Below are 14,900 nucleotides of genomic sequence, written 5' to 3'. Positions count from 1 at the left end.
CTTTCCAGAGAAACTTTTGCAGCATGCAAGAAATGGCATCACTCTGTTGCAAGTTACTGCACACCTCATATTGTTAAGGGTGTTTCGACTACTCTGCAGAAGTGTTGCTGGGATACTCTTCACATCCTCCATACAGTCCTGATACCTCCTCACGCGATTTACGTATTTTTGGAGCCCTGATGAAAGACATTTGTGGCCGTTGATTTGCTAAGAACGAAGGGGTGCACGGCTGTGTTCAGTCATGGTTCCTCAGGTAACCGCAAATATTTTTCCATGAAGGCGTTGACAGTCTCGTCTCACAGTGGGATAAATGCATTCACAGATATAGCGACTACTTTAGAAATAATAAACAGCTTACTTATTTTATTTTACTGCCCTTATAAAATACAAAACACATACACAAAAGTACGATAACACGTGACACCAATTTTGCCCTACTTGCAGGCAGATTTAGTTCACGAATTTCCTTACTGCCTATCAGAATGGTGTGGCTGCACAATAAAACCCGTCCACAAAAGCAAGATGGATGAACGTTCGTAATATGAGAACTCTACAACAGCCCGCATCTCGTGGTCGTGCGGTAGCGTTCTCGCTTCCCACGCCCGGGTTCCCGGGTTCGATTCCCGGCGGGGTCAGGGATTTTCTCTGCCTCGTGATGGCTGGGTGTTGTGTGATGTCCTTAGGTTAGTTAGGTTTAAGTAGTTCTAAGTTCTAGGGGACTGATGACCATAGCTGTTAAGTCCCATAGTGCTCAGAGCCATTTGAACCAACTCTACAACAAATGTGAGCTAACACCTGCAGCAATGACGTCAGTTCATATGTCGCTCAGCTGACGCGATTCACTGCACTTACTGAAACTGACAAAAGTCTGTGACAAACGTGTGACGCTTCAACCTATTCACGCGTCGCTGTGTCAGCACGGTCTAGGCAGGTGTCCTCTGTCGACGCCGGGCCTGCTACTCCTAATCCACCACCCTTATTCGCAGACGCAATCGGAGACGGTGCGTGCCGTAAAAGTCGGAGTAATGAGGTGCGGGAGATGGAGGCCGGCTCGTAAATAAGTCAGTAAAGACGTGACCGCGGGCTCAGCTTCTTTGAGAGCGGTTCGCTCGCGGCGGTCTGTGGTCTTCCGCTCGCTCGTGCGCCGGCTCTGCTGCCCTCACCGGTTGTCACTCTTCTGGCTTGCCTCCGTGGACTGATATTATCGCAACATCCACTTCATCTAGAGGTTACTTTGCGCTTCTTTCTGTCATTTGCAGTCTCACCAGTAAAGAGTATGATTTTTTTGTGTGTTACATTTTAGTTGCCTCATTTACACACATGATCATGCAAACCATTAAAAATACATTTTGTTTTGCACTGCTCAACGTAATGCAACAGATATGTTAATAACTAAACATTTCAATTCTGTCCACTAATAATGTTGAAAGAAACTGTTGTTTTTGCGAATGAAATCGATGACGAACACAGCGAATTGTGTTGCGGTGTATCTCGGTTATTGGTTTCCTAAATTAATTCAGCAGCCATGTGTGGCAGAAGCGTTGCTTGTTTTCAAAAATACAGTCCTTAAATTGTATTTTCGTCTTCGCAATGCTTCCACTTCTCGCCATCTCAAGCTGCCATTCTTTATGGGGGTCATTATATAAATTTTTTCTCATCCTGTCATTTTATTCTTATTCTGATCCTTTTATATTTAGAGATATCCAGTTTAACGTTTGTTCGTGCCTTCTATGTTTATGAAACGTGCTCTTTTCGTTGCAATTTCAGTGATTCCCTGAATTCTTTCACCTTAATTTGCAGTAGACCCGCAATATCTGAAATTTATCTTATCGCTTCCGTTGACACCAAGCCACAACTTACACTGAAAATCGCATGAGGCCATGCCAACGTGATGCAACGGGTACATTACAACAGACGGGATTAACTTTGAACACACTACACGAAACAAGATGTGCGATATGTTTTTGTGATTGTAAATGACCAGAACGTTTGTTAATAACATATCTTTATGAAAATAACAAGTATATTAGTGAAGAAATACCTTCTTTTTTCACCATATTTTTCAAACAGGTGGAAAGTTAGTTACCAATATGTTTTATGGTACATGACGGATTTTTTCGCGTTTTGCAATTTCGAACTTTATTTACAGTTTCTTTTGACGCTCTACGGTATCAGTGACAAACAAAGGGAGACTGTAAAATGAAAACGACTACAGTATTCTCTAATGATTCAGCGTTTCAAGCGACATCTGACCATAGAAACTCGCTCCAGCCGAATCACTGAAATCGAATCCTTTTACTGACTCTACTGTGACGGGGAGCGAGACATTTTTTTGCCGTACACAATATTCTGATATCTGCTGAGCAGATCAATGGAAAATGTTCTCAACAAAATTCTAGCCGCTGAATTCTGGGTACTGAGTTATTTACAGGTAAACAGGCGTCATTTTCACGCTGTAGTTATATTACAATATTACAATGAGGACTCACATTATACGTCTGGATTCGTAAGATTCGGAACTTCTTTGTTGTTGTTTATAGTTCTCTGAATTACACACTAGAATGGAAACGTTAACGTAAACTTAGGCGTGACGTACACTGCCTTATTTTACGTAAATTATTCGAGGATCTCTAAAAGTTATAGCAAGGCAGATATAACTGCTCCGTTCGGTAAAATATTGCTCTACTCAAAAATTGCCAGTAAAAAATTTGCATGTGGTCTGCAGGAACCACTAACATCCAGTACAATGTGGGTATTACCTTTTGTTAAATCTCATTTATACCGTCTGATAAATGTAAACGAGATGTTTGTACTGTAATGTACTGTAATGACTTCCGCAAATCGTATATCCATATACACCCATGGTCATAAATTAAGAAGTGGTTAGCACACTGGACTCGCATTCGGGAGGACGACGGTTCAATCCCGTCTCCAGCCATCCTGATTTAGGTTTTCCGTGATTTCCCTAAATCGTTTCAGGCAAATGCCGGGATGGTTCCTTTGAAAGGGCACGGCCGATTTCCTTCCCCATCCTTCCCTAACCCGAGCTTGCGCTCTGTCTCTACTGACCTCGTTGTCGACGGGACGTTAAATACCACTAACCTAACCTAATAAATTAAGGATAATATTGATACATGGCGAAACAACGTTCTGGTGGGCGGTTTGCGGATTTAAATCACCTCGGAGTATGACCAAGCTGTGCATTTGACCTGCGGTCGTCGCACTGTGGCGCTAGAAGCAGTCCACATACGCAGAGGTGTGTTGGTGCATGCCAGAGTAGGGTGCAGCGAGTAGGTGTGCACACTTTTCAGACGTGCTAATGGTGACTGTGAGTTGAAAATGTCTCAAAGAACACATATTGATGACGTTATTAGTGGTAGAATACTAGGGCGACTGGAGGCTGATCAGACACAGCAGGTCGTATCACGGCCCGCCGTGTGCCACAAACAGTGATCTCAAGATTATAGAAACGATTCCAGCAGACAGTAAACGTGTGCAGGCGCTACAGTACGGGACATCCACAGTGTACAACACCACAAGAAGCCCGATATCTCACCAACAGTGGCCGTAGACGGCCACGGAGTACTGCAGGTAGCCTTTCTCGGGACCGTACCACAGCCACTGGAACAGTTGTCTCCAGACACACAGTCTACAGATGACTGGACAGACATGGTTTATTCGCCCGGAGGCCTGCAAGGTGCATTCCACTGACCCATGGTTACAGGAGAGCCCGTAAAGCCTGGTGTCAAGAACACAGCACATGATCATTGGAACAGTGGTCCCAGGTTATGTTCACAGATGAGTCCAGGTATAGTATGAAGAGTGATTCTCGCCGGGTTTTTATCTGGTGTGAACCAGGAACCAGATACCGACCCCTTAATGTCCTTGAAAGGGACCTGTATGGAGGTCGTGGTTTGATGGTGTAGGGTGGGATTATGTATGATTGGTGCACGTACTCACCTGCATGTCTTTGACAGAGGAACAGTAACATGTCAGGTGTATCGGGACGTCATTTTGCACCAGTATGTCCGCCTTTTCACGGGTGCAGTGGGTCCCACCTTCCTACTGATGGATGATAACACACGGCCCCACCGAGCTACCATCGTGGAGGAGTACCTTGAAACAGAAGATATCAGGCTAATGGAGTGGCCTGCCTGTTCTCCAGACCTAAACCCCATCGAGCATGTCTGGGATGCTCTCGGTCGACGTATCACATTTAAGTGCCTGGCAGAGGATTCATCGAATCACCTCCACAATTCTCTATTATTGCAATCAAGTATAGCGCACGGAAAGAATGAACACCTATATCTTTCCGTACGATCTCTGATTTCCTTTATTTTATCGTAGTGATCGTTCTTCCCTATGTAGGTCGGTGTCAACAAAATATTTTCGCATTCGGAGGAGAAAGGTGGTGATTGGAATTTCGTGAGAAGATTCCGTCGCAACGAAAAACGCCTTTCTTTTAATGATGTCCAGCCAAATCCTTTATCATTTCTGTGACACTCTCTCCCATATTTCGCTATAATACAAAACGTGCTGCCCTTCTTTGAACTTTTTCGATGTACTCCGTCAGTCCTACCTGGTAAGGATCTCACACCGTGCAGCAATATTCTAAAAGAGGACGGACAAGCGAAGTGTAGGCAGTCTCCTTAGTAGGTCTGTTACATTTTCTAAGTGTCCTGTCAATAAAGCGCAGTCTTTAGTTAGCCTTCCCACAACATTTTCTATGTGTTCCTTCCAATTTAAGTAGTTCGTAATTGTAGCACTTAGGTATTTAGTTGAATGGTGGCTTTTAGATTAGTCTGATTATTGTGTAACCGAAGCTTAACGAGTTCCTTTTAGCACTCATGTGGATGACCTCACACTTATTTAGGGTCAACTGCCACTTTTCGCACCATTCAGATATCTTTTCTAAATCGTTTTTCAGATTGTTTTGATCTTCTGATGACTTTATTAGTCGATAAACGACAGCGTCATCTGCAAACAACCGAAGACGGCTGCTCAGATTGTCTCCCAAATCGTATATATAGATCTGTGTCGTGTGTGTTCCCTATGTGCCTATGCTATTAGCGCCAGTTTTGTGTAGTGCCACATTGTGTGGCACCACATTCTGCAGTTATCCTTACTTTATGAGCATGAGTGTAGAACATTTATGAGGGGCCGGCACAGACGCCTTTACATGAGACCTGCCTATGCAAGTGAGGTATGAGATATCCGCCCAGAAGATTCACTAAAAACAGGAAATGTCACCAACATATTGTAGTAGCTTCATCTATCGACAGAAAGGCAGAATAATAATGAACTACGATCCAAAAATGATTAACAGTGGCTGTAGAACAGTGCAGGAAAGCAGAGACGAAAGCGATACTCTCTTATCTCATATTAGTTATAGACCTTAATGGGTTTAGTATTCGTTATTTCCCAGAGTTTTGAGCTTTTGAGTCCTCTCATTCAAGTCTTCATTGAATGACAGATGTTTCTGCCGAGGAAATTTAAGATGATGGCCGCTAATGATTTCTCATATGTAGACAACCCGTTATGGTCCACAAAAAGTCAGAGCAAGACAATGTGGCATGCATCACGGCGTTGCAAACGCTTCCTTCCAATGGTCGTCAAGGCAAAAGAGGAACAGCAATACCGACTGGACGCAAGTGGTCCAGACATGATGTCCAGTGCTCCAGGTTTCTGGTAGTAAAAGTAAACTCGTATGACATGATTCGCTGCGAGACCTAGAGGGGCAGGTTCAACCGCCTAATTGGAAAGGTTTTCCCTCTTCTTCGCGCACAATAGCACCTTTCCTTCGCGAAGTGTGAGATTTATATACTAATGTATCTGATATGTGTAGATTCCTGGAATGGGTACGTGTGTGTAGTGTGGTATCTTGTTTCCGTTGTATGACGATGAGGGGAGGGAGAGAGCGAAATACGTTACCGGCACATATTCTGCCCCTCGCGAATAGCACCAAGGAGGCCATCGACCTAAACGTTCCCATCAACAGTGTCACAAGCCGTCACTCCCTTATACAGTGTGGAGAGGTTTGAAATTTTATTCGGAACACTGGCGCAAAGTTTGGTGATAAGGAATTTTATGCCCTACCCTCTCCTTCTCTTTGCCGAAAGGTAAAGGGAAAATTGCCAACAGCTCGTGACGTACCCAGGCAGTTACCCATCCACGTGCGGGCCACGTCTGGCGTCGCATAATATCGGTGATCTAACGGGAACCGATGTATTCAATAAGAAAAATCAGTTGGCGTTAGTGGTAGGGACATGCAGCACAGACGACTGATATTTTATCTTCTGACACCACAGAAAAATGCAGCAAGGTAGAGTCAGCTAGCGCGCTGCTGGCGACTTCTCGTGCTTTGGGGCTCTGGCACTACACATCTCAGACTTGTGCGGGGTATCCCAGGAGAAGCTAGTGTAAAATCGTGCACACATCACTGCTGAGCACTTGAGGTTAGAAGGATGCTGTAGACATGCGCAAGCGTAGCGAAATGGCTTGTCGTGGCTTTAAAGTGACTGCAGGGTAATAACTTTTTTGTAGGAAAATGTGCCAGCATGTACACAATTTACAGCATTGATCCGATCCACAAATAGTTTAATGCCTCCAAAACATAAAGCTCCTTCGAACTGAGCAGGTGATATCTCACTGTACAAAATCGAACTCAGAAATAAGATGGAGAATTTTAATTTTAATTATGTAGCTGAATTCATGGTCTTCAAGTGCTTCAAGTAAAGAAGTGAGGAACTATTGCATTCTTCCTTCTGATATTCTGCAAGAATATTGTAAACCATAAAGTCATTCTAGGTTTACATTTTCGTTGGTTCATTCACGTTCATCTACATTTCTGCGGCGAGCATCAGTAACAATATTTAATATTACTGTAATTGTGTGTTCTTTAACGCGTCCATCGTGGATCTCAGCGTCGTATTTCACGGTTCTGAACTGCTAATAAAACGTCCTGGAAAAAAACTGCTATTTAGAGATAAGTACACAGATTAAAAAAGTAATGACAAAAACCCGTGAATACGACTGACGGTCGATCAAAACGTGTGCCGAAATGTCTCATTTTTACTGCATTAAAGCAGGCGATATTCGAAAATGTGTGACGTAATGTTTGCAGCGCCACACTTACGGATCTCCCTTTGTGAACGATGCAGGGAAACCTATGTATTTGAGGCACTACCCACCTAGACACTGAGCAGGGCTCTGCAAAGCCACAAGGACAGCTGGTTACCTGCACAAAGCCGTCCACTGTAAAAAGTACATTCCTGCAAATTCCACTGCGTTGATACGACGTGAACCAATTAACTAAGCGAGTACTCCCCCATAACTGTTAAGCTGCAGTGGGATGATACAAAGAAAAATGTTTCGTTATTATGATTCCATTCGTTAATAAAGTAGTTTTGTGTCATGAAAGATATGTAGTTCTCCATTAACCGGCCAAAAGTTCTAGTATCTCATCCACTCCTTATATGTACTTTGTCTTCAGTGACCTGGCGCCAATGTTACACGTGGCTATGAGCAGTGAGAAGACTTGTATTCTACGTGTGAGGCAGCTCATTCCAATTAAACATGAAATTTAGATAATTATTTGTCCACTGCCTATAATCATATATCTATCTTTCCCTGTCACCAATATTTTAGATGATAATGCGGGGCCAATCGTCTTCTTAAGTCACCCCAGATACATCGATAATTTTGGAAGCGCGTCCGGTTGCTCAGATTAGGGTGGCTGTTAAATTAGGTTCCTTTAAACGTTATTGAATAATTGCAACAGCGTCCATAGCACGCTGTTGTACGGGTGCAGTGTCCCTTTGTAAAAACCCTAAACAGATTCTTTGATGGTTAAGGGAGGCACTATTGACGTCACAGGAAACTACCAGGACTTTTAAATGCAAACGTCCATGTTTTCTGTTGGATGAGTGCTTTTTTTCGTGAACTGTTGAAGATGATGGTAGGATTATGACTATGAGGATTACGCTGAGTAGTACGCTGGTGCAGTTTCTCCGTGCCTCAGTTGTAGCTGAATGTCCTCGGACTCGTATGTCATTAGTATAAGCAGCAGCCATTAGGCATCGAGTTGTGCGTCAGCTGTCTTCTTGCAAAAGGGCCACTCCCGCAGTGAAGTGTCATCTAACTTCTACGTTAGAGGTCGAGCAGCTAGAAATGAGTTACTCTTGTTTCGATAAACTAATATATTGGACCATTGTTTACCCGACATATCCTCTCGGCTTTAGGATGGCGAGCGACCTAGGGAAAATACGCCCAAAGTACCACTGTCCACTTTCAGAACAGCGTCTTATATACCGGCGTCCTTTTGACTTATGTTTCTCGTAGTCAATAGGACCGTAACACACTATGGCGTGCCACATGTACATTTACGACGATGTAGGCAGTAACGTTATGCCAAATGCGATATTTGCATTGAAACGACCACTATAAGTATGTTAGAAGGAAACAAAAGTAAGAAATGCGTGGGCGCTCGTTATCATAAAATATTGTGATAAAAATGCGACTGGTGAATGCATAATTTACTAAGAAGTGTACATCGATTAATATCCAACAATCCTAAGCAAGTTGTGTGAAATAGCAGATCTAAGGTTTCAAATTTGGTACACTCTTGTTTGGAGTTTAGAAAAGTTTTGTTGAAAAGACATGTGTTAGCCGATGTATCTACAGTAGTGACGACCAACTGAACCCAAGACAAGAAAATGTCATTTGAATAAATTACGAGTAAGGAGTCTTTCCTAATCTAAGTGTACCGCTGAACACTAACGAGGGTTGTTACGAAGAAAAACCGAAATAAAAGAACTAAACAGACATTATTCAGTGAATTTACAAGGGTTGGTTGTTTGAAAGTTCAAAACGTACCTTACGATGAAAGTTACATAAACTAAGTTTGTTTCAAGAGAGAGAATATCGAATGTTCTTTCTACTGAGGACAACTATTTACGGCAGAAATGATATTTTCCAACCGAAAGGCAGGTAGATCGATGACATTAAAACTATTTGAGAATTCATTGTCTATTTTAAAAAAATGGTTAGTATATTAACGAGTTGTCAAATCTATTTCACAAACAGTATTTCAATGACTTCAGACACTGCGAGTGATGACAGACCTGTTTTCGATGTATGCGAATGCACTACTTTTTCGAAGGAAAGAACGAAGTTTACAGCTTCAAAGCCTATTGATACAAAAGCCACAAACAGGCAAGACTATCCTGGACAATAATGATAAAAGAAATCGGTCAGGGTTGTTTGAAAGGAAACATCATGATTTTCCCGTGAAGTGCATCCGATGAAGGTGTATTCAAGATGTCAACATAGTTTCTGCTGTGTCCACAGGACTCAGAGGAACTACTCGGTACAGCAATATCAGAGGGCTTGCCTGAGCAGCAGGTGATAAGTGGCGAGACGACAGTGTAGTTCCTCTCGGGCGTACAGAGGACGCCGCCTTTGCTGCACTATGTCGCAGTGCCAGACACGTGGGTGGAATTAGAGAGCTGCGCAGTATTCTTCCGCCCGCCAGGTCGACGACAGCAGAACGAAGTTGAGAGTCTGTGGATAAATTTCTGGTCTAACTTCTTGCCAGCTAGTATGAAAAGCGATAGCGGGCCAGAGGCTAGCGCCCGTATTCGACTGCTGCCGCTCGCCCAACAGTGCACCACTCCGTCAATGGCTCTAGACCTTCTTGTAAATGTAAACTTATCTGATTTTGATTTTGATACAAATCGATTACTAATCAGATATTGTGAATAACGTTGATGCCCTTCAAACGAGAGTTAAGAACTGCATATGCTGTAGTTGTGTTGCCACCTAGGTAGCACTGATATAATATTTTTAAGCGTGCTCAGTATAACAATTCCCACATCCACAATCCTCCGAGAGCTCAATGATCGAATCCAAAACCTTTTATCAGTTCCTGATATAGAAGGCCGACACTGAGGCTGAAGGCAAAAAGATGCCAAACTGTAAAAGCAACCATTTAAAAATGCAGAAATATATAAAGTTAATATCACTGCTCAAATTTTTTATCTCTACACTCGCTCACAAACAGGTTATATTGAAAATAAACGGGCATGGTATTGAAAAATATTTGTGACTACTCAAAGTGATTGTTAAAGTTGACGTTAAAATAGCTGTGAGAAAGAAATTTCACTTAAAGAATCAGCGTGAGCTCAAGATAAACCAGTAGTGTGAAACAAAGTGCCTTTCTTCCACTCACGCTATCATGCAAATAGTAAATTCAGATAAATAGGTTAATTTTGGTTCCGCTATGTGTACGAAACGCAATCGACACCGTATAGCTGAACCCTCAACTAATCAAGGCATGGCAATAGGAAATAGTAAATTATAGCAGATATCGAGTGTATAACTGTAGCAAACTTAAGATCGGATGTACCGCAAGGTAATATAATAAAACCGCGGTTCAGTAACACACACGAGCTATCTGATAGCGACAGTAGCACTTTGAACGTATTTGTAAATGGTGTGGCTACCCACAGGAATTTGTCTTCTTTGAACGAGTGTAAGAAAATGCTAACGATCATAGACATTAATTTCACTTACTGTGCCGATTGGCAGCTCTCTTTTAATGTATATAAATGTAAAGCAACAACCCTAACAAAGAGAAAACTCTATTTTACAGAATTATGAGGTCGACTGTAAACTTCTAGAGCTTGTTAAATCGTTTAAACGTAAAGGGGTAATATTACATTGCGCAACACAACGCAGGGCCCACTATTTTGAAACACCACAATTGTCTCCCATTGCAACGTATTAGTTTGAGATGTGGTTCGAAGGTGCCTCCAACCTTCCTCCATATTAGTGCAAAATCGTGGCGCCCTGCGACATTACCCTTCAATGCTTCAAACAGTAAGTTGTCGAAACATACGAAAAAAAGTACAGAGATCGAAAGCTCATACGTGTAAGGGGGGTTAATGATGTCACATTGGCACCAAATTTCACAAAAATTATACCCAGCGTCATAATGGGCGTGTAACATGATGGGAAAAACCACCTCTTACCCTCATTTCATCCCTTAAGAGAACAACTGCAAAGTTGCCCTAGGGTCCTGCAGGCACGCAACCATTTCAAACTCTTCATTGCCAGTTGCCTACCTGCAGGCGTCTAGGACAACTTTTCAGGTTTTCTCTATTAAGGCATATTTTTAAAATTTTCAATAAATGTCAGTTGGTGTCACCGAGGCTGTTGCCGACCTGGGTAGTCTTAGAGGGAACCTTAGCCGTTGTCTTCACACATGTATCAGTGTTACACCCATCCATGATCACGCGACAGAAAGGTGTGGAACTGGAAGGCTGAAAAAGCATAAGCATCTTTTGCTGCTTCAGATCACTTTCAAATTTCATCGAATCGTTTTGGCGGCCCCTAGTGGTTATAACTAGTACACGAGAGCAAACATTGCTATCGCGCTGCTCTCCAAAAGGTTGCGATTACGTTCGATGGAGACGTAGACCCACAATATCCTTAGAGATGGGTTGAATCGATCACGGTTGTCAGTAGCGCCAGACGTTATTAACAACGTCGTCCTGATGCTCATTGCTCTGAGAACTGTCGTTTGCTACTGCGAAGTGTGCGGAAATCAGCGCCCCAAGGAAATTGGTAGTATGTTGAAGCCCTTTATGCCATCTCTTGAGGCATTTTCGTGTAGTTTCTATGAAGTTAAGAATCTGAAATCTTTTCCTCGGGTACTTGCAAGAAAACCGCGTGGTTTCAACGATGAATTTCGCCATTCTGACATCCATCGCAGAGGCATGAAAAGCAGGAGTGAGATGTTGGTAAGAGGAGGACTGGCGACCTTTTCGTGCGAAACATCCAAGACTGCATTGACCAGAATTGTGGTGAAATTTGGTGTAAATGAGACATCATTTAACCAACCTTATACGTCATATGAACTTCTGAGCTCTGGTCTTTTTTCCGCATGTACCGCCACTCAGGACGCCACACTTTTGCACCGATACAGAGGAAATTTTTAGGCACCGAACACAAATCCAGTAATGGTATTTATTAAGGAGTAGATATGAGAAGAGACATCGAATAAATTCAGAGACATGCTGCTAGTATTGTAACTGACAAGTAAAAGTCATACGGAATTGTAACTGCAATGAGCCGAAAACTGGATCCTGGGAGAAAATCGTATGTTGTTCATGTTTCCCAAGTTGCTAGCAGAGATCATGAGTGAGCCCACTTCTTTTTAACAATAAAGCTTCCTGTGGTCAAATTCTCACATAAATTATACTCTTGGTTATACCGTTTAAGACTCACAAGTGACTTTTAGGAGACCATGAAAGAATTTTTTCCCTAAGACTGTGTCAGAATATGTACTGTCAGTAGACTGCTACTGGAACGTGTCTCGAACATACGGTTATCCTGGCCACATTATGAAGCAGTTTTAGGCAAAGTCTCGTTCTACAGCCGGATGGAAATTACTGAAAAGTCAAAACCGCTATAGCCACATACATACAGGCTGAATCCAAAACCCCCAGACAAAATTTCTGAATAAATGGGGAAGATTTTCTGAATTCTTCGGTTGAGTTATATAGTAGCAATGTAGCTATTGTATGTTCACTGTGCCCAATTATGTTTATTTTGTACGAAAATAGTTTTCTCAAGAGTGTGAAATCAATAAGAAAACAGAAAAAAGCAATAACTGTAAAATACCTCAGACGAAATTTGTGAACTTTTGTCACAGTGTTTTCAAACTCTTCTGCCAGTGCGTAACGTTTCTTCTATGTAAAATAATAACAAATTACCGGCTTTACTCAGTGTCATTTTACTTCGCGAAGTTCTGATGCGTGAACTAACAGGGGCTGTCGCCAATTTGATACCCGTATATGGATATGAATCAGAAAGCATGCTAATTGGCAGACACACTAAAGAGACTAAATTAGTATAAGGAGCGCTGCGTGTGAAGCATTCAACGAATATGGCCGACCGGGTTGACCGAGCGGTTCTAGGCGCTACAGTCTGGAACCGCGCGACCGCTTCGGTCACAGGTTCGAATCCTGCCTCGGGCATGGGTGTGTGTGTGATGTCATTAGGTTAGTTAGGTTAAAGTAGTTCTAAGTTCTAGGGAACTGATAACCTCAGCCCGCGTCTCGTGGTCGTGCGGTAGCGTTCTCGCTTCCCACGCCCGGGTTCCCGGGTTCGATTCCCGGCGGGGTCAGGGATTTTCTCTGCCTCGTGATGGCTGGGTGTTGTGTGCTGTACTTAGGTTAGTTAGGTTTAAGTAGTTCTAAGTTCTGGGGGACTTATGACCACAGCAGTTGAGTTCCATAGTGCTCAGAGCCATTTGAACTTTTTTTTTTTTCATATCCTCAGAAATTAAGTCCCATAGTGCTCAGAGCCATTTGAACCATCAACGAATACGAAAGTAAATCTCTAGCTACGAACTTGACAGAAAATCGTAATAAATTCCGGTCCTATGTTAAATCGGTAAAAAAGTCGAAGCTATCTGTCGAGACATTCTGTGACCGTGAGGGTACTGAAACAGAGAATGACACAGAAAAGATGGAAATATTAAACGCCATTTTCCAAAACTGTTTCACAGATGAAGATCACTCTGTAGTTCCTCCCTTAATTCGTCGCATGACCGACAAAATGACAAATCTCGAAATAGGTGACCAATGGATATAAAAGCAACTGAAATCTTCGAAAGAGGAAATGCCATTGGACTTCACGGGATACCAGTTCGATTCTACACAGGTCACGGGAAAGAACATGCCCCTCTTTTACCATCAGTGTAGCGTAGGGCCATAGAGGACCGAAGCGTTCCAATGACTGGATAAAAGCGTAAGTCATATTCGTTTTCAGGAACGGTTGTCGGAAAGACGCACAAAACTATATGCCTATATCTCCGAAGACAGTCTGTTGCAGAATTCTGGAACTTGTTTTATGGTCGTATATTGTGACATCTCTGGAGACCAAAAAATCTTCTCTGTAGGGACCAACATGGATTCCGAAAAAAAAAACCGATCTTGTGGAATCCAGCTCGCTCTGTTCGACCACGAGACACAGAAAGCAGTAGATACGAGCCCAATGGTAGATGCAGTGTGCCTTGAATTCCGAAAGGCATTCGAAACAGTTTCATAATGCCGCGTAATACAGAAAATACGAGCCTGTAGAATATCAGACCAACTGTGAAGACTGGACTGAAGAGTTTCTAGAAAACAGAACACAGCATATTATTCTTAATGGAGAGAAGTCTTCAGACGTAAAAGTAATTTTGGGGCGTGTCCCAGGTGAGTGTTACACGATCACTAATTTTCACAATATATACAAACGACCTAATAGACAACGTCGGAAGTTACATGATGCCTCTCGCGGATGATGCTGTTGTTGTATAGAGAAGATAGAAAACTGTAGTGGAATGCAGGAAGACCTGCAGAGGATCGGCGATTGGTGCAAGGAGTGGCAGCTGACCCTCAACATTGCGAATGCATAGTCGGAAAAACCCTTTATTTTATAATTACAAAATTTCTTGGTAATCATTGGAAGCATTTATTTCCATAAAAATCTGGGAATATGCGTACGGAGCGGTTGGCAGTGGAGCGACCGCATAAAATCAATCGCGAGTAAGGTAGATGCTAGACTAAGATTCACTGGAAGAATCCTCAGGAAATGTAGTCCACTCACATAGGAGGGCAGGCTATAAAATCTTCTTTCGACTTGAATATTGCTCGTCCGTCTGTGATCGGTACCTGCCAGGAATGGTACAGGAAATTGAGAAGATCCAGAGAAGAGCAGCACATTTCATGACAGGATGATTTAGTAAGTGCAAAAGTGTCACCGAGGTGCTGAACAAACTCCTATGGCAGACGCTAGAAGAGAGGCGCTCTGGATCACTTTATGGTCTACTGTTGAGGTTTCGAGAACTT

Source organism: Schistocerca serialis, chromosome 3 (assembly GCF_023864345.2).
Source record: "Schistocerca serialis cubense isolate TAMUIC-IGC-003099 chromosome 3, iqSchSeri2.2, whole genome shotgun sequence".
In the NCBI taxonomy this organism is placed as follows: domain Eukaryota; kingdom Metazoa; phylum Arthropoda; class Insecta; order Orthoptera; family Acrididae; genus Schistocerca; species Schistocerca serialis.
The sequence above is the reverse complement of the archived record's forward strand: the minus strand, read 5'-3'. Positions refer to the sequence as shown.